Here is a 21,137-nt window from a genome sequence, read left to right as displayed (position 1 = left end):
CAGGCTTTACTTGACATACAAGCCATTTGCTTTTTGGTGTAGGGGAAGTTCTATCACAAAATTGTTTAAAATCCTAAAATTCTCCATGCAGTTTCTTGTCGGGAAAACAAAATTACTCCGTTGATGATAATAAACTCTTATCTATAAAATTAGTTCTGGAGAAATGACAACTATTCACAGATCCACATATCATTTGTTAAGACATGTTCTGTTGTACTATTGCCTCTGCTCACCCAGACTTATGGCTTGGAAAACTACCTCACCAGGTAAGCCCAAACACCACTTAACGTGTCCATTGCATCAGGTTTAGAATAGTGCTCCACTCTGCTATTCTGTAGCACCACCTAACAAACTCAGCACTTTGACGCCACTGGGCTCTGCTACATTCTTGCAAATGTGTAATATAACATACCCTGCTCTACTTGGCTCAGCTACATCACTACTTGTGAATCTCCTTACATACCAAGCTCTGCACTGCAGAGGGTGGGTGCTACGATGTGACTGTGGGATAGCGAGGGACAGGGATTCCTATGCTGTTCCTCACACTAAAGGGGACCCTAGGCTATCCCTAAACTCAGAGTTACTTCTGATGATGCAGAGTTCTGTGCCTGGTTAGGCTCCTGACCAGAACTAATTTGATTTCCTCTCCCACCAGGGAAGGAAGGGGGAGAAGTGAAATGGAAATACAGATAAAGACAGACAAGGGAAAACCGAACGCTGACACACTGCACACACAGGAATAGATAATGAAAGACTCAGGAGAAAAGCAAGAGTAGGAAGGTAGCAACAGAAGGCAACAAGGGTTAACTCCACAACCGCGCTCAGCAACAAGTACCACAATCACTAGATATTCTGGATCACAACACCTCACCAGACCAGCTAAGATAAACTATAGCTGGCATAGAAGGAAGGATCTAGCCAGGAGGACGGGAACAGATGTAATTAAGATATTTAATTCTTGCTAGCCTTCCTATGAACAACCATTTTGTATGTCGATGCCCGAGTCTGCCTGCATTGATCACAGGTAGAGATGAGACACCCCCCTAATGTTCGAGTTCGGTTTGTCGAACTTGGGGTGTGTTCGTCGAACACTTTCGAACACCATTGAAAACAATGGCAGGCAAACACAAACACATACAAACACGCACAAACATGAATGCACACACACATATTATGCTCACCTTACCTTCCGTTCCATCGCCGGCCTCCTGGGACTTTTGCAGTTCGCCGGTAGAAGATATGTATCGGGTAACCATCGCGACCGATGCAGGAACTTCTGCTGACATAGCGCTGATGTCAAAGGCAGGAGGTGCTTGCCTCTGATTGGCCAGCATGATGCCTTTGAGTAGCGTCTGACAGAGGACGTTCCTCCCTTGTCGCGATGGTTACCCAATACACATCCTGTAGCGGCGAACTACGTGTATCGGGTAACCATCGCGACGAGTGAGGAACTTCCTCTGCAGATGCTACTCCAAGGCAGCGCGCTGGCCAATCAGAGGCAAGTGGCTCCTGCCTTTGACGTCAGTGCTCTGGCAGCGGAAGTTCCGGCATCGGTCGCGATGGTTACCCGATACACATCTTGTACCGGCGAACTGCAAGTCCCAGGAGGCCGGCGATGGAACGGAATGTATGGTGAGCATAATATGTGTGTGTATGTGTTTGTGTGTGTTTGTGCATGTGTGGAATGGCACAATAGGGGACCAGGATGGGACATTTAACAAGTTGTGGAAGGAATTGTCTGAGCTTCCATTATTTCCTATGGGAAATCTTGCTTTGCTGAACGAGTAACTTGGTTAACAAGCACACTCCCAGAACGGATTGTTCTCGTTAACCAAGGTTCCACTGTATTAACATTGAATGACAGTATTACTGTGAAAAGCCAGTTACTCTTTTGGTGATCGAACCGTTATCGAACATAACCTTGAACTGTCGAACTTGAAGATAATTGTTCTCGTTCGTCGAACGACTCGAACATCACCTAAAACAGGTCGAATTTGAGATTGGCGAACAGTTCGATTCGAACACCGCTCATCTCTAATGACAGGCACCAGAGAAGTTATCAAGCGGAGTGTCAGAATCAGTAGTCTGAACAGATCCCGGCGCCATCATGAGAGTCCGCAAAGTTGGTAAAAATTTCTATTTGACAGTGGAGCTTCTAAATCATATGTATGTCTCCTGACATTCTCAGCTCTGCCACATCGCTTTCCTCAGCTATATCATCACAAGTGAGTCTCCTGAGTTATTTAGTGTAGTTGTGCTACATGCGGCATGTGAGTCTCCTGACATACACAGCTTTGCTGTGCTTTGGGCTCTGCTACATCACAACATTGTAAGCATGTCTCTTACAATACCCAACTCTACTGTGCCACTGGGCTCTGCTATAACACTCAACCCCGTTTCAAGTTTGTTTCTCTTGATCACCTTAGCTCTGATACGTCACCAAGACTACTCCACTGAGCCATCATTCCTACTTTACTGGTTTTCCTATACTGAGACTCCAGCATCTACTACCTCTGTTCTTATAGCTGCTCTCCAGTATCCTGTTGCACTAAGAAATTCTCACTGCATCACCATTGTCAGTCTATGCTGAAATCCAGCTCCTCATTCAGACCAAGGATTTTTCAGGATCTACTTCACCAAGTGAGAATATTCAAGCCATGAATCCCAAATGTGCACTGGGAAAAAGACCATTGCTGAACGATTTTGCGGAATTGGCTTAAGTGGGCTTTACACACTGCGATATTGGTCCCGATATTGCTAGTGTGGGTACCTGCCCCATCTGTTGCGCGACACGGCAAAATCGCTGCCTGTACTGCACAACATCGCCCAGACCCGTCACACATACCTACCCGGCGACGTCGCTGTGACCGGCGAACCGCCTCCTTTCTAAGGGGGCGATCAGTGCGGCGTCACAGCGACGTCACTGAGCGGCCGCCCAATAGCAGCGGAGGGGCGGAGCTGAACGGGACGTAACATCCCGCCCACCTCCTTCCTTCCGCATAGCTGCCGGGAGGCAGGTAAGGAGAGCTTCCTCGTTCCTGCGGTGTCACACGGAGCGATGTGTGCTGCCGCAGTAACGAGGAACAACCTCATTACTGCTGCAGTAACGATTTTTGAGAATGAACCCCCATGTCACCGATGAGCGATTTTGCACGTTTTTGCAACGATGCAAAATCGCTCATCGGTGTCACACGCAACGGCATCGCTAATGCGGCCGGATGTGCGTCACCAATTCCGTGACCCCAACGAGTTCGCATTAGCGATGTCGTAGCGTGTAAAGCCCCCTTTAGTCAAGTAATTTGGACTTAGGATGTGTGATCTCTCAGTTTTGATAGACAATTGAGTACACCCAACAGAATCTTCACTTTCAGTTTTGTAATTAATTCCGTATCTCTAAACTCCTATATGTATCAATGTGAATCCTTAAGTCTGTTGGGTTTTCATAGGACAGTGTACTGTACAACTTGAACTTTGTTCCCATCTATTCCCATCTGAGAGATTGCAAGTGGTCTATATATTCACTCTGCTCTCTGCAGATAATGCTTTCCATTTCCATGCCAAGATCAAGTAGCGCAAAAAGTGGAGACCTTGCCTACTCATAGCCAGTTTGACTGTACTATTCCAGCTCTCCCTGGGTCAGAAAGTCCTCTAAGAAGACTGTATCTTTTATCCTCAAAATAAAGGCCCTGTTAGCATTTATGTCAAAGAGAACATAGAGAGGGTGACCTCCGTGCTAGGGCCAGTCAGGGAACCCTGAGATAATATCTGGAGGTCCGGAGCCTATGGTTCACCCCGGTGAGCTTAGAGAGTCGTGAGACTAGAGAAGCCGCCAGAGCCCAGAAACTGACAGTGTACGGTATAAGGGGTGAGGAGGCACAGATCCCAGAGTATTGAGGATGAGCTCCAAGATAGCGAGGTATAGAACGAAGACTAGTACCCCACAGAGAGAAAAAGGAAGGCCATGTCTGTCATAACGGTGTAAAGAATAAAAGTAAACAAGAATGTTTGGCCAAGCGAACTCTGGTGTTGTGTGTCTCATTATCCATCGGTGGTAGCAGGGGTGATGGACACTGGCCCAAAGCAGCAAGTAAGTGTCATGCACCCCTCCCGAAGTCACTTATGCGCACAAAGCCTCCTTGTTGAAGGAGAGTGACGCCTGCACGGCTCTGGGCTGGTTTCCGCCTTCATTGGTACAATAAAATGTACGTAGAAACTCCAAAGTGAACTGCCAGGCCAGACAAATTCGCATGTGGCTTCAAGAGTTTCATTTTTCAATGCTGGCACATCAAATTTTTATTTTGTACTACACCCTATACAGCCAAAACCATTGTTTTTATTTGTAAAATTGTCCTAACTGGTTCCCTTTAAACTGTATAAGCCCTACTGTAAGACTAGTTTAACAAAGTATTTTTTCATAAAATGTTATACTTTTCAAGTTTTTTAATACTTTTTTTGTGGTGAGATGTCATTTTGCTGACTTTTCTGGGTTTTTGTTTTGTTATATTTTGTCTTTATTTTTCAAAGAAGGATATTAAAAAATATGCGTTGTGATACACTAGAAAAGTAGATTAATGACATATTTTGGTGTCTGTGGCTGATTTTTTGGGGTGAGCGAGAGTAATGTTGGAAGTATTTCCTTTTAAACCCGTTAGTCTGTGCTTTCTTGTGTTACTCCTTCTGTCTTTTTACAAACAGGTACCTTACAAGCCCTTGTTCCCAGGACAGGTCCATTCAATCTTTCACAATCCAGATAGATGTGTTCTCTCTTCCAAAGCCAATCCCATGTAACCCTGAGTTCTGAATATTCATAGACCAGAGAGCTTCCGACCCCCTCCTCTGCTCGCACAAAAAGGATTGACTCAGGTAACGAAGACAGTAAATGCAGCAGGGGACTTTTATGGGACATAGCTGTGGCGTTGGGAACTGTCCTTTTAGGATTCAGAAGGACTCCTCGGTACGGAGGAAACATTTAACCTGTATAGGTGAGCACACCAAGTAAGAATTATATTATTGATATATCATCAATGCATTTGTACATGTCGCTGATCAGCCACTGGAGTTATTGCTTAAAATGTCATTTTATGCTTGCTTCAGCATACAGAGTCAATTACCGTACTTCATTTTATTACATAGTCTAATATGTTCTTTTCCTATTGTGTTATATTTGTACTGTATATATCAGATGTCAGGTGTTGGGGCTAAGGGTAAGTTATTGGTTACTATTAAGCTAATAGATTATCATTACCATTGATATCTTACATGTCAAAAAATAATACAATGCCTATTTCAGATAATAGAATATGTATCTAAATATATTCCTAAAATGTATTGCAGAACGTTAGAGACTCTGAATCTTTTTGGTATGTTGCTGCATGCAAGGTATTCGCCTTATTTTCTTCTACCTGTGGCTTGTTTGCCATTAACTCTCTACATATGGTTAAAACGGTTATTCTTCACTAATTTCATTATTATAAGGTCATGGCCGACATGCATCAGCCATCACATGTGAAAATATACAGAGACGGTGGAGAGAGGCATATATGCCGTATAGTGAATAGAATCTGTAGGAAATAGCTGTCCACCACCTTATTAGTCATTGCAAAGTAAAGGAGGACACTACATTTTTTAGCAATAACTACAGACAAAATAAAAATAGAGACCACGCATAAAAATAATAATAATATTTTTTAATTTCTACAGCACCAACATATTCCACAGCCCTTTACAAATCAAAGGGAACATGTACAGACAATATGCAACATTATAGAATAACACAATTCACAAATACCAGGAGGAGTGAGGGCCCTACTCTCAAGCTTAAGGGTACGCTCACACGAGCGTATAACTCGCATGAGTATCGGACCGCATCACTCGGTGCGGCCGCACACTCTCCGGACAGGAGCATGTCAGCCGCATAGAAATACATGCAGCTGAGCCGCTCCTGTCAGCAGAGAAGCTAGGCGCGCCGGGTGATGCGGTCCGATACTCATGCGAGTTATACGCTCGTGTGAGCGTACCCTTACAATGCTACTCAATCACTACAGATCCTAAAGCAAGCTGTTTACCAAGGTGCTCATAGGCATCAGAAACAGTCTAATGTGCTTATGTACCTTGGTTTGCACCTATTAGACCCTGCAGCATAATCCTTAAAGGGAATCTGTCAGCAGGTTATTGTTACCTCATCTGAGAGTGGCATGATGTTGACAAAGGGATTCCGAATCCAATGATGTATCACTTAGATTACTGGCTGCAGTCCTTCTGACACAATTAGAGCTATACGATTTAGCAAAGCAACAGAGCTGAGTGAGCTTCCCCACCCACACCAGACTCTCAATAGAGATTGTACATTGACAGTGAAGTGTCAATCACAGCAGGTGGGCATGCCAGACTGCTCTTTGACATTATAGCCCTAGAAATCATAATCCCAAGGAGATAAAGCCTTTAGTTTAAGTAAACAACAGAACACAACTTGATAAGAGAGACACAGTTGATTTTTGTTTTTAACCCGCACAGCATGCTGTCCTCAGATTACATAGCAAAAACCTGCTGACAGATTCCCTTTAAATGTAACCAGTCAGGACTATTTTAATACTGAAATTAGTGGTATTGCTGTATAGATCCTAGTACAATAATAAATATTATACCTGTTTTGCAGTAGTTCAGTGCACCAGCATTAAGTAAGCTCTATGGCCACAGGTAAATTAGCCGTGAAGTATATTTCGGGCATGTTGAAGCACTCTGAGTGCTGCAACACAACCCCAATACACTTTCAGGCTAATTTGCATGTGACTTCCTTGCTGGATTTCTCAGCTCTGGCCCATCATATTCTTACAAATCATTGTTATTGTTGAACTAGGACATATACAAGCCATACTGCTAATTTCTCTGGTAAAATTGTCCTGACAAGTTCCTTTCAAGGCTCCCATACACATTAGATTGGCCTAATCCATGGATTGAAGAACCTTCTGATTTCATGGGAGAGAAGGATGAGGGACTTTGAGTTTAGGGTACTTTCACACTTGCGTTGAACGGTATCCGTTGCATTGCGTTGTGTAACGGATGCAACGGATATGTTGCATATAGTGGCACAACGGATGCAACGGATGCTGCAAAACAACGCAATTCGTTTTTATTTTATTTTTTTTTTTACAGTTTTACCAGCGGCAGACTATTGTAAACGATCAGCTGATCGCTCCCAGTAGCCGGCCGCCGGGTGATCAGCTGATCGCTCCCTGCAGCCGGCCGCCGGGTGATCAGCTGATCGCTCCCAGTAGCCGGCCGCCGGGTGATCAGCTGATCGCTCCCAGTAGCCGGCCGCCGGGTGATCAGCTGATCGCTCCCTGCAGCCGGCCGCCGGGTGATCAGCTGATCGCTCCCTGCAGCCGGCCGCCGGGTGATCAGCTGAGCGCTGTCACTTGCCGGCGCCCGGGCATGCCGGCGGGCGGGCGCTCAGCTGAGCGCTGTCACTTGCCGGCGGCCAGGCATGCCGGCGGGCGGGCGCTCAGCTGAGCGCTGTGACTTGCCGGCGGCTGGGCGCTCAGCTGAACGTTCGGCCACCGCGAGCCAAAATAAAGTTTGATTTAAAAAAAAAAAAAAAAAAAAAAGAGCATGCGCAGTGGAATCCAGAGGATTCCGCTGCTCAAAATAACGTTACATGCTGCGTTCCTCCCGCTGGGCAGAAGCAACGGAACGTCGCCCAGCGGAAGCAACGCAGGTCCTTTTGGTACAATCCGTCACCCATACAAGTCTATGGGAAACAGCGGAATCCGTTAACGGATTCCGCTGTTTTCCAAAAGGGCGGATTGTAACGGAAGGAAATAAACGCAAGTGTGAAAGTACCCTTAGATGCCTAATCCAGTGGAGTACTTCCAGTGAAGGCAGACAACACAGCTTGCTACAAGGCCCTTGAGTTAGGGTGTGAAAATCTTTGTCCCATGCAGGAACCTATTTTCCACTAAGCCTGACTGGCATCATTTGGAGACTGGTGGTGAAGGGGTGGTCAAGGTTCATTATGCACTGTGAGTGATGCTATGCAGCTACACCAATATGAGCTTGGTACACTCGCACTGCTGAGGAAGCATAAGAGGCAGAGGTGACTGGCCACATGTAGTGCCTCAGTCTTACCGCCACATCTATGACATAGTAGTGCAGACAATATGCCAACACCACTGCCTGCTCCATCATCTCTCTTGGCATCTTGCTACAAATCAACATAGCGATATGCGTAGGGGGGTCCTATTTGGGTTTTTACTTATAGGGTCGCTGTCCCAATCCTTTTTTTTTTTCTTGTTGTAGATAAACTGCCACCAGAGGTGTCTTTCAGTAGCTAACTCTCCTTTTCCCATACCAAACCCATGTACACTGTAACATGATTACTATCAGATGTATATGGCAAGCTTAAGGCTTGCTTATGTGCACTGGTAAATATAATATATACAGTTAAAACCAGAAGTTTACATACACTATCTAAGAAGACACATCTGCATGTTTTTCTCACTATCTGACATGAAATCAGAATAAACCTTTCCCATTTTAGGTCAATTAGGAAGTCAAAAGTTTACATACATTTCATTAGTATTTCGCACCATTGCCCTTAAACTGTACGACTTAGGTCAAATATTTTGGATATCCTTCCACAAGCTTCTCATAATAGTTGGTAGAAATTTGGACCAATTCCTCCTGGGGTAAGTGAGCCATGTTTGTAGGTCGCCTTGCTTGCACCTGCCTTTTCAGTTTTGCCCATAAATTTTCACTAGAATTGAGATCAGGGTTTTATGATGGCCACTCCAAAACATTGACTTTGTTGTCCTTAAGCCACTTTGTAACCAGTTTGGCAGTATGCTTCGGGTCATTGTCCAAGCTTTAAGTTCCTGGCTGATGTCTTCCTTCTTCATGATGCCATCTATTTTGTGAAGTGCACCAGTCCCTCCTGCAGCAAAACAACCCCACAATATGATGCTGCCACCCCCGTGTATCACAGTTGGAATGGTGTTCTTAGGATTCAAAGCTTCTCCCTTTTCCCTCATACGTAACAATGCTCATTATGGCAAAACAGTTCAATTTTAATTTTGTCAGACCACAGGATATGTCTCCAAAAATTAAGTTCTTTGTTGCTGTGTGCATTTGCAAACATTAAGCTGGCTTTTTTATGTTTCTTTTGGAGTAATTGCTGCTTCCTGGCAGAGTGGCCTTTCATCCCATGTTGATACAGTACTCATTTCACTGTTGATAATGACACAATCTTACCAGCTTCCACCAGCATCTTCACAAAGTCTTTTGCTTTTGTTCTTGGGTTGATATGCACATGTCTGACCAAAGCACGTTCATCTCTGGTACACAGAACCCGTCTCCTTCCTGAGCGGTATGATAGCTGGACATTCCCATTGCGTGTAATTGTTTGTACAGATGAACGAGGCACCTTCAGGTATCTGAAAATTGCACCCAAGGATGAACCAGACTTGTGCAAGTCCACAATTCTCTTCCTGAGATCTTGGCTGATTTTTTTTGACTTTCACATGATGCTACACAAAGAAGCAGTGTGTTTCAGGTGTGAATTAAAATATGGTCTTTATTAAAGCTATGTTTTAAACCTTTACAGGCTGATGCCGGATTTTTGTTTTTCTACTAATTTTTCCATAATACTCTTAGTGTATTTACACTTTTGACTTTGCAGAAAGTAATAAAAATGCCTTAAAACATTCTCTCTCATTATTCTGGCATTTGGCAAATATAAATAATTTTGGTTCCTAATTGATCTAGAACGGGAAAGGTTTATTTTGATTTCATGTCAGATAGTGAGAAAAACATGCAGATGTGTCTTTTTAAATAGTGTATGTAAACTTCTGGTTTCAGCTGTATAATCGTAACTGTTCTTTTTGTAAATATTGCAGGTATTTGTTTTTTTTATTTGACTTTTTTCTGGAAACAGCTACATGCAGACATGGACTTTGTTCTTGTATTAGAAGTAAAATTAGTGAAGCCTGAACATGGTTTATGATAGATGCAATAAATTGGAGCTATTTGACAGTGATATTTAATTTTAACCTTTATTTTAACCAGCATAGTCCTGATGATAGGTTTCCTTTAAGAACAGGTAATTTATACTAGCGTCACAGGCAACGCCTTTTACATTAAACGGAGTCATTTTATATAAAAGGCAGCATCAATTTGACAAATTTAGTCACAATTATATCTATGTGCTCAGTTAGTGCACATGTTGAGTGTTTGATGAGCTTCTTACCTCAGTATTTGTAGCCAAAACCAGGAATGGGAAAGTCAGAGGAAAAGTATAATAGAAACACTTAGAAACAGAGGTGGAGGGCGTCCAAATCTCGCATCGCATCACCCGGCATGGCTGCACACTCTTCTGACAGGACCAGGTTAGCTGCATGTATTTCTATGCAGCTGAGACGCTCCTGTCTGGAAAGTGTGGGGCCCTGCAAGGTGATGCAATGCGAGACTCTGGCCGAAGCGTTCACTGCTGAGCGCTGCATGAGTGTACCATTGGGCCTTCACCCGGCCAGTGCCAGTGTTCTCAGGACTTACTTTGTGGGCAGGGTTATTGCTCTGCGCTTCCATCCCACAGAAGACAGCAGCAACAGCTTCAGGGCTTCAAACGCTATGTGCCCGCTCTCCGGTGCTGTGTGCCCCTGTGCTAGGTGCCCCTGTGCTGTGTCTCTCCTCCCCACTGCTGTGTGTGTGCTACCCATAGTGCTGTGGGTCACCCATAGTGCTGTGTGCCCCTCCCCCACTATTGTGTGCCCCCATAGTGCTGTGTGCCCTCTGCAGTGCTGTGTGCCGTCTCCAGTGCTGTGTACCACCCCCAGTGCTGTGTACCACCCCCAGTGCTGTGCCCCTCAGTGATGTCCTTGCCCCCTAGTGATGTCTTTGCTCTGGAAGTGCTGTCTGTGCCCCCCCCAGTTTCCCCCAAGTTATGTCCATGCTCCCCTTGTGATGTCTATGCCCCGCAAGTGTTATCTGTTTTCCCCAGTGCCCCCCTGGTTCTGTCCATGCCGCCACAATGCTGTCCGTGCACCCTATTGCTGTCCATGCTCCCGTCATGATATCTACACCGCCCTCTTGCTGTCCGTGTCCCCCAGTGCTGTTCATGCCTCCCAGTGCTGTCCATGCCCCCCAGTGATGTCCGTGCCCGCCTAATGATGCCTGCTCCCCAGTGATGTTTGTGCCCCAACAGTGCTGTCTGTGCCCCTCAGCCATATATATGCCTCCCAGTCAGTGACGTAACTAGAGTTTGATGGGCCCCGGTGCAAAGTTCGGACCTGGGCCCCCCCCCTCCACGTATACCGACACTTGGGGTACGGGACAATGACACTGACACTCGGGGTACAGGATAATAACACTGACACTTGGCTTTTACCCTCAGCACCCAGATTTCCCATGATCTGAAATCCCTCTATCAGCACCCAGCTTTCCTATGTTCTGATATCCATCTTGTCCTCGGCACCCAGCTTCCTCATGCTCTGCTATACATCTTTCCCTCAGCACCCAGCTTTCCCATATCAGAGCATGGGAAAGCTGGGTGCTGCGAGACGTATAGCAGAGCATGGGAAATCTAGGTGCTGAGGGAAAGAGCCCTTTTCCCTCAGCACAAAACGTTCCCATCCCATGCTTGTATCTTTGTCCCCCTTGTATATAGTTCTTCAAATACAATAATGGCCCTTGCATAGCCTTCCATATAATATAAAGGGTCCCACATAACCCTTGATATATTAGAATGCAGCTACATAGTCCTCCATGTATTATAATTCATTTCCCATAGTTCTCCATGTATTATAATTCACACTACAGTCTTCCATATATTATAATTCACCCCATAGTCATCCATGTATAAAGTAGCCCTCATAGCCCTCCAATTATTATAATGGATTTACCATAGTTCTCCATGTATTATAATTCACTCCATAGTTCTCCATATATTAGAACACACCCCATAGTACTTCATATATTATACTGCACCACATAGTCCATGTTTTATAATGCGCCCCTATAGTCCATGTATAAGGTAGCCTTGATAGTCCTCCATATATTATAATGTAGCCCCCATAGTCCTATAAGTATTATAACACAACCCCATAAAACCTTCATATTGTATTATGCTGCCCCATACTCCTCCATGTATAATGCACCCATATAGTCCATGTATAAGGTGTCTGTCATGTTGTATAATGCAGCCCCATAGACCTCCATGTATAATGCAGCCAGCCCCCCATGCTCCTTGTATAATGCAGGCAGCCCCCCATGTATAATGCAGGCAGCCCCCCCATGCTCCATGTATAATGTAGGCAGCCCCCCCCCATGCTCCATGTGTAATGCAGGCAGCCCCCCCCATGCTCCATGTATAATGCAGGCAGCCCCCCCATGCTCCATGTATAATGCAGTCAGCCCCCCCATGCTCCATGTATCATGCAGCCCCACATGGCCCCTGGCCACCGTGTACACACGGATTTGGAAAAAAAAAAACAACAAAAAAACAAGTTCTATAACCTCTCTCCTCGTTCCAGCACTGCTCCTTCCTCATCTCTCCTTGTTCCCCTGCTGCTGCTGCCATCGGCGTCCTCCCATCCTGCGCTCTGTGCTCTGAGCACAGCCGTCGCACTGGAGTGACGTCACCGCGCAGGCATGGGGGGGGGGAGAATGATGGAGCGTGGAGCTGCACTGGCCGCTCCACGCTTCATTGTTGCTGTGCGCGATGACTGGGGAGGGGTTCCCGGTGTCAGCGGCAGCACTGGATCATACAGCGGCCGTGTGGTCTGCGCCAGATCAGCGCAGCTCCTCTCACAGAAAGGAGCTGGCTGCTGATCTGCCGGGCGGCCATGGGCCCCCAAGCTGCCGGACCCGTCGCAGTCGTGACCTCTGCGACCACGGTGAGTTCAGACCAAAAGTTTGGACACACCTTCTCATTCAAAGAGTTTTCTTTATTTTCATGACTCTTAAAAATTGAAGGCATCAAAACTATGAATTAACACATGTGGAATCAAATACTTAACAAAAAAGTGTGAAACAACTGATAATATGTCTTATATTCTAGGTTCTTCAAAGTAGCCACCTTTTGCTTTGATTACTGCTTTGCACACTCTTGGCATTATCTTGATGAGTTTCAAGAGGTAGTCACCGGAAATGGTCTTCCAACAGTCTTGAAGGAGTTCCCAGAGATGCTTAGCACTTGTTGGCCCTTTAGCCTTCACTCTGTGGTCCAGCTCACCCCAAACCATCTCGATTGGGTTCAGGTCTGGTTATTGTGGAGGCCAGGTCATCTGGCGTAACGCCCCATCACTCTCCTTCTTAGTCAAATAGCCCTTACATAGCCCTAATTGCTTTGTCTATACATATAACAAAAGGGGTTGGGGCATGTACATCACAAGAGGGGCTGGAGGCATATACATCACATTTAAGATGCTGAGACATATACATCACAGTGGAGAAGCTAGGGACATATGCATCACAGGAGGGGCTGGGGGCATATATATCACAGGAGGGGCTAGGGGCATATACAGTATATCACAGGAGGGACTGGATCATATACATCACAGGAGGAGTTGGGGCATATACATATCCCCAGATCCTCGTGTGATGCATGTGTCCCCAATGTCTCCTGTGATGTATATACAGAAGTCCCAACATCTCCTATGTGATATACTGTATATGATTTACCAATCTTATTATCACAAAGAGTTGACTGTGCTCCAGACAGAGACAAACCTGGAAAAGCAGTTGTGAAAAGCAACGTTACATGATCAAAAATCATCAAAAATTAACCGCCACACCAAAGAGAACCAGCTCCAGCCACCACAGTAGGGGTGAGTTGATTAATTGCTTTATCAAATATAGTCAGTTAATTTTCACATTGATAATTTTGTGCGGCCCCCGAAGGTTGGTAGAAATTTACAAATGGCCCCCAGCAGTAAAAGGGTTCCCCACCCCTGATCTAAGGGGTGAAAAAAATTCAGAAGCTTGTCCAAAAAAAGTGTGCACTTTTTGCGTAATTTTCTGCGCCCAGTTGTATTCTCGTTTTCCAGGATATGGGGCTCTGTGATGGCTTATTTTTTTGCATCTCGAGCTGATGTTTTTACCAGTACCATTTTTGTGCAGATGCGCCATTTTGATCTCCTGTTATTGCATTTTGCTCAAAATTTGCAATGACCACAAAACGTAATATTGTCGTTTGGAATTTTTTTGCCACTATGCCATTTACTGATCAGGTTGATGGATTTTATATTTTGATAGATTAGGCATTGCTCAACGCAATGGGGTGAATGGAGGGTGATTTAAATTTTTAGTTTTTTGGGAGTATTTTAGATTTTCTTAAAACTTACTGGTTTCCCTAGGGGACTATAAGGATCAGCAGTCTTATCACCTGTTCATTTCTGTTGATCAGAGCTGCACAACACGTCATGATAGCGACAGGGGTCATCACATGACCCGTCGCTACATTGGCAACAATCGTCTCCCCGTGATTGCGTCACGGGGCCTCTGATGGCGGAGGCCATTTAAGTCGCGCTGTCACAATTTGACATCGCGATCTGAGGGTTTAACAGGTGCCCGCGATCCACCTGCGCCTGTTAGCTGCACATGTCTGCTGTTCAAATCAGCAGACGTGCAGGGATCACCGCGGGCTCACCACAGCAGCCGGTGGTTATTACCCCGACATGACCAAGGACGTACCGGTACATCCTTGGTCGTTAAGGGGTTAAAAAGGCAAATTGTTTTTGCTAAATATGCGGAAAAGTCAGTTTTGCATCACAAAGGCGAAACTTGTCTACCATGATAAGGAAAGACTACAATCTGTATTTTGGCTGCAGAATAGGAGATCAGGACAAGAGTGGAGCTCAACACATATGCTCCAATAGATGTGCATCACATCTTACCTAGTGGTTACATGAGAAGAGGCAATCTATTCCTTTTGTAGTCGCACCATTAGGAAAGGAGTTTCAAAGGAAGAAGGAGTGTACTTTACAGTATCCAAACATTCCATCGGCACTATGACCAGTACCACATACAAAAGAGCTGCTGGTTCCAAAAGCACCAGAAACAATTTTAGCTGAGACAAGTGAGGAAGAGGAGGGCGCTTGGTGTCTTTAAGCATCTTCCTCTCAGAACCCAAATTTTTTAAATTTTCTGTCAGCCACCTCATCGGAACCACACCTTATAACACAAAGTGAAACAATCTTGTTACAGATTTGGATCTGCCCAAGAGTAAGGCTGAGCTCTTAGTTTCCAGGCCGGAAACTCCTAGTGGGCGATGTTCAGATTTCTTCGTAACACAATTTTGATAAAAATCTTGCCCAAAACTTATTCATGAAGGGTGATCTTATGACGTGCAACAACATCAACAGTTTAATGGAAGCTCTGAAGACAAGTCATAATCCAGAGAAATTGAGGCTCTTCATCGATTCAACCAAAACAAACCTAAAAGCTGTCTTGCTGCTTAATGGCAATGTGCTACCTTCAATTCCAGTTGGTTATGCAGTCAATGAGACAACATGAAACAGCTGTTGAGGTGGCTAAACTATGACTAACATTTATAGCCCCTTCTGTGGTAACTTAAAGGTGGTTGCTCTTTTACTTGGTCTCCAGGATAGATATGCAAAGTGCTGCTGCTTTCGGTGTGAGTGGGATAATCGTGCAAGAGAATATCCCTATAATAAAAGAGACTGGCCTCTCCAACATTCACTTCAGCCAGGGAGTAAAAATGTCCTGCATCCAGCACTTGTTGACCCACATAAGATTTTGTTACCACCATTGCATATCAAGTTGGACCTAATGAACAACTGAAAGAATGGAGTCTTTTTGGATCTCAGATTTGTAAGCTTTTTCAAGACAAGGAGTGTCGTAGTTTGTTGCAGCGCAAGGAAAAGGCTGCATGGGTTGCATTGGCATTCGTGGTAACTAATTTTTTGGGAAAACGTAAGAGCAGATAACTATGAAGAGTTGGTTGAACATCTCATAACTTATAAGGGACTTGGCTGTAGCATGTCCTTAAAGATTAATTTCCTACATTCGTATTTAGACTTTTCTCCACCAAACTACAGAGCAGTCAATGATGAGCACAGTGAGAGATTTCACCAAATATATCAATGAAAATTGTCACCATAAATGCCTGCAGATTACTGATGGACAATTGGAAGAGGGATCCAATGCAGGAGTACAAGAGACAAAAAAAAGAGTTGTCACTGAATGAGGATAAAGGTTGTAGTGCAATTTCTGGAACTGTTTACAATTCACAATAGTGTTTAGATGGTTTAGTTATTTGAATTGTTGCTTAGATTCCTCTAAATATAAGAAAATTGTAAAAACAAAATATTCTGCATCTTAATATTTGCAAAACTAAAAATGCTTCAAAGTACTGACATTTTTATGCATTAATTATATGTAGCAGTAAAAGGAAAACTGTTTGATATAGAAACAAGAGCCAACAAAAAAATGTCATTATCAGATTGAATTCAGGAGGTCAAAATCATTAAGCAATGGACCTGAACCTGACAACTTTTGAAAAAATGTAGAACAGTGATATATATCATGGCACAAAAAAAGGCATGTGACACCTACCTTGACATTGGTCATTCGCTTGTGCAATGTTAACTCATCTTAACCCTACACACGTGGTCAAAATTGTTGGTACCCCTCGTTTAATGAAAGAAAAACCCACAATATAGTCACTAAAATAACTTGAATTTGACAAAAGTAATAATAAATATAAAAAATCTATGAAAATGAACAAATGAAAGTCAGACATTGCTTTTCAACGATGCTACCACAAATAAAACTCATGAAATAGGCCTGGACAGAAATGATGGTACCCCTGAAAATAATGTGACAAAAGGGACATGTTAAATCAAGGTGGGTCCACTAATTAGCATCACAGGTGACTACATTCTTGTAATCAGTCAGTGGACCTGTATATAGGGCTACAGATACTGTGCTGTTTGGTGTACCACACTCAACATAGACCAGAGGATGTGAAGGAAAGAGTTGCCTCAGGAGATTAGAAAGAAAATTTATAGACAAGCATGTTAAAGGTAAAGGTTATAAGACCATCTCCAAGCAGCTTGATGTTCCTGTCACTACGGTTGCACATATTATTCAGAAATTTAAGATCCATGGGACTGTAGCCAACCTCCGTGGACGTGTCCGCAGGAGGAAAATTAATGACAAATTAAAGAGACAGATAATACAAATGGTAACAAAAGAGCCCAGAAAAACTTCTAAAGAGATTAACGGTGAACTTCAAGCTTAAGGAACATCAGTGTCAGATCGCACCATCCATTGTTGTTAGAGCCAAATTGGACTTCATGGGAAACGACCAAGGAGGACACAATTGTTGAAAAAAAAAAAATCATAAAGCCACACTGGAATTTGCCAAACTACATGTTGACAATCCACAAAGCTTCTGGGAGAATGTCCCATGGACCAATGGGACAAAAATGGAACTTTTTGGCAAAGCACATCTGTTCTATGGTCACAGACGGAAAAATGAAGCACATCAAGAAAAGAACACTGTCCCTACTGTGAAACATGGAGGAGGCTCTGTTATGTTCTTGGGCTGCTTTGCTGCATCTGGCAAATTGTGTCTTGAATCTGTGCAGGGTACAATGAAATCTCAAGACTATCAAGGGATTGTAGAGAGAAATGTGCTGCTCAGTGACAGAAAGCTTGGTCTCAGTCGCAGGTCATGGGTCTTGCAACAGGATAATGACCCAAAACACACAGCTAAAAACAGCCAAAAATGGCTAAGAGGAAAACATTGGACTATTCTGAAGTGACCACATATGAACTCTGTCCTAAATCCTATTGAGCATTATTGGAAAGAGCTGAAACATGACATCTGGAAAAGGCAACCTTCAAAAATGAGACAACTGGAGCAGTTTGCCCTTGAGGCATAGTTTACTAGCAATGTCTGACTTTCATTTATTCATTTTAATAGTTTTTTTTTATTTATTATTATTTTTGTCAGATTCAAGTTATTTCTGTGACCATTGTGGGTTTGTCTTTCATTAAACGAGAGGTACCAACAATTTTGACCACGTGTGTAATAAGTGAGATAGCCTTCTCTGACAAGTTAACAAGTTGGTGTAAAATTTGTAAAGTTAAACTTGGGTTCATCAGGAAATAGCCCACTTATTGAATTACTGCAGTGAAACTGAAATTGAGCGCAATAAAGAAGTGGAGAAACAGTGATCCTTTAGAGTGGTTCCTAACCACTGTCTAAGACCTGCTCTGGACTCCTAAATAAATTGAGCCTGATGGAAAATGCATTATGAGAGAGTGTTGGCCCTGGAAATAGTGATGACCCTAAATTGTGAGTCTAGGTAAGAATTGTGTTCCTCCCTAAAGCGGGCTTTACACGCTGTGACATCGCTAGCCGATGCTAGCGATGGCGAGCGTGATAGCACCCGCCCCTATCGTTATGCCGATATTTGGTGATCGCTGCCGCAGCGAATTATCGCTACGGCAGCGTCACACACACTTACCTGGTCGGCGTCGTCGCTGTGACTGCTGAACAATCCCTCCCTCAAGGGGGAGGGACGTTCGGCATCACAGCGACGTCACCGCGACGTCACTAAGCGGCCGGCCAATCAAAGCGGAGGGGCGGAGATGAGCGGGACGAACATCCTGCCCACCTCCTTCCTTCCTCATTGCTGGCATGTGGCAGGTAAGGAGAGGTTCCTCGTTCCTGCGGCGTCACATGTAGCGATGTGTGCTGCCGCAGGGACGAGGATCAACTTCGCCCACGCGACAGCAGCGATATTTGAGAATGGACCCCATGTCAACGAGGAGCGATTTTGGACGTTTTTGCAACGATCCAAAATCGCTCCTAGGAGTCACACACAACGAGATCGCTACAGCGGCCGGATGTGCGTCACAAAATCCGTGACCCCAACGAGATCGCTGTAGCGATCTCGTAGCGTGTAAAGCCCGCTTAAGGCTATGTGCGCACTAGAAAGTGCCATTTTCTTAAGAAAAAAAACAGACACTCTTAAAGAATCCCGCACCCGCGGTAAAAAAATGCACCAAAACTGCAGCGAAATCCGCATGCGGTTATGCCGCGGATTTTGTGCGCGTTTGCCGCGGATTTAGCGCAGCTTTTCCACAAGTTGGTTCTGCGGATTTTTATCAATATCTATGGCAAAACCCGCAGGTACCTGCGGAAAAGAAGTGACATGCTCATTAATTCCACAGCGGAAAATCTGCGGGTATAAAAAAAATGCAGTGTGTGTGACGCCCTGGACTATCCAGGTCGTCCCAGGTAGTCATACCCCACACCACACCCCCCTTCCAGTTAGGTAACACCAGCCAAACCAAAACCCTTGTCACCACCCTCCAGGTTTGATGTCCACACCAGGGGGGGCGGAGCCAGGCGGTTGACTCCCCCACCGAGGAGTTCCCAGGCCTGGAGCCGGGAATTTAAGTAGTCAAGTTCAAGTTGAAGTACAGAGGAGTTTGGACAGTGAAGGAGGGAGGTTGACTCCAGAAGCAGACCTGTGCTCAGACCTGCCAAAGACTATTCCGGTGGCTGGGTTGGAGCCCAGTCACCATTGGCAAAGAGGCAGACGGTGGTGGCCACCTGCAGGAGACCGGGAATACGACCGGTGGAACCGTAAGGGACCGGGACAGGGTAGTGGCCCGCCGGAACTGAACCGGGGAGCCAACTGGATACCGGAGCACTAGGCAGGGTACTCAGACCCAGTACAAAGCCCTGAACCAACAGGGCCGAGTCGAATCAACTGATTGCGGGCTGGACTTAAGGACCTACCCCACACAAGTCCTTTTAGAAGACAACAGCCCAACCATACCGGGTAACGCCACCGCCAAGGCATAGAGACCCATAGGGCCAGCGTCTGCGGGCAAACAGGCTCCTCCGGCAAATACCAGTCGGGGAGCGGACTACCGGTGCCTAGGCACAGGAGTCAGAACATTGACATAGAGGTGCAGGAGAAAGGTGGAGACCACCAACCTAATCTGGAAGAAGCTGCAGCCGGCTGCGGGCCCCGTTCATCACTCCGTTTGGTTTACCAGCGACTCCAGTGTCTTGTGTCAGAGTGAGTACTCCAGTGCCATCAGACACCGCACCGCAACACTTTACCCTGCACCCCGGCCCTCGCCTACCGGGCCCCGGGACCAACAACCCCTACCCATGGAGGGGTCAACACCTAGCTGCGCCGTTACACCGCTCCCGGAATCCCCGCACCTTCACCGCAGTGGTGGTGTCCATAATCACCACAACCCGTGGGTGGCGTCACGAACTGTCATTCCAAATCAAACACCCAAATCCCCGTGTGTAGCACCAACTCCCTTGCAGAGCGACGTGACCCCCGGGTCCGTGAGAAGCTCGAGCCACCACCCGCAGTACGAGCACAGATCCGAGCGGCTCGGCGGTCGCAACCGAGCCCGTGGGGCGGTACATGTGCGCACAGCATTTTTAAAAACCCATAGGATTTGCTGGGGAATGACTGCAGCAATGTTAGACACATTTTCTGCAGCAATTCCGTGGCAAATCCGCGGCAAAAGACGCGGTAAATCCGCAGCGTGCGCACAGGGCCTAGCATAGGTTTCTGCAACCAGTTTGCAACAGTTTCTCTGCAACAGTTTGCTTGCCCTGCATGTGCTGGATAGGTGGGCCAGAGATTGTAACAGTGAATGTGGCCTGTAACGTAAAGTGGTGATTTGGCCTAAGTCAGTGAAAGCATTTGTGTTCTGATTCAGTAGCTTTGTCATGACTGTAGACAGCAAAGGTAACCGTGTCCTGTACGATGGGCTATGTAGTGGTCTGAGACTATATAGAATACTGTGGTCAATGCCAATTGTTCTAATTAAACTTCTATCATCCAGTTCTGCCATCCAGATGAAAATGGTGGACTGTTCCAAGGGTGATAAGCTGCAATGTTTGCCAAGTAAGTTACTCTGAATACTAAATTGCTTGCCTCTGTCATTTGCTAGCACTACTTGCAGCTGATTGTGATCCATAGGAGATAGAACCTGTTGTTTACCCTAACTACCAAGCTTTGTGCCTCAGCATTGATATGTAACTGCCAAGTTTTGTGCCTAAGAATTGATGTGCAACCACAAAGCGCTGTATCACCATTGTTGTTTAACCCCTTAGTCCTGTCTCACTATACATT

General features: G+C 45.3%; 1 protein-coding gene across 1 annotated transcript in view; it reads left to right on the top strand.

Annotated features, from left to right (window-relative positions):
- The first annotated feature begins 4,751 nt into the window (after positions 1 to 4,751).
- Positions 4,752 to 21,137, top strand: part of TMPRSS9 (transmembrane serine protease 9) — a 291,040-nt gene continuing 274,654 nt past the window's right edge. Inside the window, exon 1 of the mRNA XM_075352437.1 lies at positions 4,752 to 4,982. The gene's annotated coding sequence lies outside the window, so the exon portion shown is untranslated. The remainder of the gene's footprint in view (positions 4,983 to 21,137) is intronic.

This window comes from Anomaloglossus baeobatrachus, chromosome 1 (assembly GCF_048569485.1).
Source record: "Anomaloglossus baeobatrachus isolate aAnoBae1 chromosome 1, aAnoBae1.hap1, whole genome shotgun sequence".
Lineage (NCBI taxonomy): Eukaryota > Metazoa > Chordata > Amphibia > Anura > Aromobatidae > Anomaloglossus > Anomaloglossus baeobatrachus.
Note: the sequence above shows the minus strand (reverse complement) of the source record. Positions and strands in the feature narration are given on the sequence as shown.